Source organism: Antechinus flavipes, chromosome 5, assembly GCF_016432865.1.
Source record: "Antechinus flavipes isolate AdamAnt ecotype Samford, QLD, Australia chromosome 5, AdamAnt_v2, whole genome shotgun sequence".
Taxonomy (NCBI): Eukaryota; Metazoa; Chordata; class Mammalia; order Dasyuromorphia; family Dasyuridae; genus Antechinus; species Antechinus flavipes.
Window position 1 is genome coordinate 134,462,652 of NC_067402.1, and position 2,492 is coordinate 134,465,143.

The following is a 2,492-nucleotide window of genomic DNA, read 5'->3' on the forward strand; positions in this document are numbered from 1 at the left end:
CTTTCCAATATTTCATGGTACTTCTCCCACTCAAGATTCTTTGGAAGAATTCTAATTCATTGAGCCATTTGCTATTTTATTAAATTAAATTCTATTCTACAAGGATAAACATTTGTTAAGTATCTAAAAGGATAAATATTTATTAAGTACCTACTATCCTGATCTCATGGTCATTCTGAAAGTATAGCTCTTCTAGTGTTTTCTTCCTCTTACCTATAAATAGGAGGTCACCTATATTTTTTATTCCAACCATTTTAATAAGAAGGCGTTTTCTGCAAAGTATTTAAAACACCAGTTTGTGAGGATAAACTTCACTGGAAACAAAAATACAGAATACAGAATATAGATAGTCACAGAGCTAAGGAATTTTCTTGATTTGGGGTAGGACCTGAGAGTTTTCTCTGATCAGACTTGCACTGCTCTGTAATCTCATATTTCTCTTTTTTCTGTGTCTTTTTTTGAAATAAGAATCAATAAGATGATTTGAAATTTTTACACTGGAAAGGTTAACCCTGGTAGAAGGGGCAATGGCAAATTTCTGATGTAACTTTCACAGAAAAATTACACTGTTAATGCTCAGAGTCTAGTCACCAATAGCAAGCCACTCACCAGTTGCTTCAGGAAAACCACTTGTTGCTTCTGTGGAACCAGTAAACATAATCAGCACCGTGTCCAGGGTGATACTAGTTGGGTCTCCTCACATGCTGGTAAAAGGGCTTTTTGCCATGACTTAGCAGCTTTCTAGGCACATCTTCAGTAAGGTAATACCTGGATATTTTACTGTTCTTTACCCAGGTTCCTTCATTCTTAACACCACCAACTGACTTTGAGATAGTAAAAGGTACCTTCTCTCTTTCCATCCAGGTTTTTAGTTCAGCATATTTCCACTTGTATATGGCTCACAGGGAATACACTGCAGATCTGGAGTGTTTACCAATTCCTTGGGCCAGTACTGGGTTCTGACTGCAATGCTTTCAAGCCTTTCTCACCACTTTTTCAGTCACAGCTTCATTTTTGTTCTCTTCCTTTTTTTTTTCTTTTTGATCTTTTCCTTTGATTCATTTTAAGGTTTTTCACCCACCATCTTGAGAGAAGGGAAAGAGCAAGGCCACCCATATTTTTTTTTAATTCTGTATTCCCCATCTCCTCAAGCTATCATTCTATACACATTCTTTTTTAAACAGCCAAACTCCTAGAATGGAATTGTCTTTATTTGTTGTCTGCACTTCCTCATTTCCTGTTGACTTCCTTTTTCTTACAGTCTGGCTTCTAATCCAAGCACTCAAATGAAAGAATTCTTTCCACTGTTCTTTTAATTGCTAACTTCACTATATTAATTTTTATAGTCTTCATTCTATGAGAACAATTTGATAAGAGTTCCATTCTTACTTGGACCCCAACCTGCTACATTAAGAAAGATATACATCATGAACTCTAATATGGTTTGATAGGGATAGTATCCTGGTCTTGAAGCCAAAAAACCTTAGTAAAAATCTGACTTCTGCATTTACTAGCCATAATATTGTCAGCAAATTATTTAACTTTTCTGAATCTCCCATTTCCCCATACCTAATAATAAATATGATAAAGAATAATAAAAGAATATTTTTGTTATTTCTGTCATAAGATGGTCATGAGATTAAAAAGGCATAAGGAAAGTAAAGTGCTTTGCAAGTCTCAAAAAAAATGTTAATATAAGTTATTATTATGGATACAGCATATATTTTCTCCTAAAAATGTAGACTCACTGGGGGATCACAATAAAATGCTGTCATAGCTATAAATTCAATTGTTAGTGTTCTTCCCCCAGGCAAAACTAAATTCCAAAGGAATACATTCTTTGGAATGAGAAAAAATTGAAGTGACAGTTGTATATGTGATGTCTACAATATGAGTACTCCCCCTATTCACCCCAGCCAGCATATATCAGGTCTAGTGTTCTTTGCTAGAATACCCACCAAGAGCTAGACATGGTGATGAACACTTGAATCTTTGTTTTGGGGAAGGCTAAGACTAGTGGATTACTTACACTTGAGAGTTCTGAGGATTTATGATGGAAACTAATATGGTAAGCCCCTAAGAGTGCAGAGCCACCAGACTGCCTAAGAAAGGACAAATTGGCCCTTGCCAGAAACAGAGGAAGTCAAAGATCTCATGCCAATCAGTGATGGTCCCATGAATAAACACTGGATTTCCAGCTTGGACAAGATGGAGAAATCCAATTTGAAAAACGAAGATGGGAGATGAGGAAGGAAAAAGGGAGAGGATGGGAAAGAAAAGAAAGATGAAAGTTACCCAATAAAGTAAACAAAAGTTATATTTTTCTTTCTACAGACAAGGACATATAATAATCATGCTCACCAATTCTTATACATCACTATGTTGGGGATTCTTTCATTATTGTACTCTGATAGTATTGAGTTACTATGGTATGGTATTTGCTCAAGGCAAAAAAAATTATAAAATTAACTTTTTAAATTAAATTAATTCTT

At 35.1% G+C, this 2,492-nt stretch overlaps 1 pseudogene; it reads right to left on the minus strand.

Annotated features, from left to right (window-relative positions):
- Positions 1-283: 283 nt before the first annotated feature.
- On the minus strand, positions 284-1,957 carry LOC127564855 (60S ribosomal protein L6-like; annotated as a pseudogene).
- Positions 1,958-2,492: the final 535 nt, after the last annotated feature.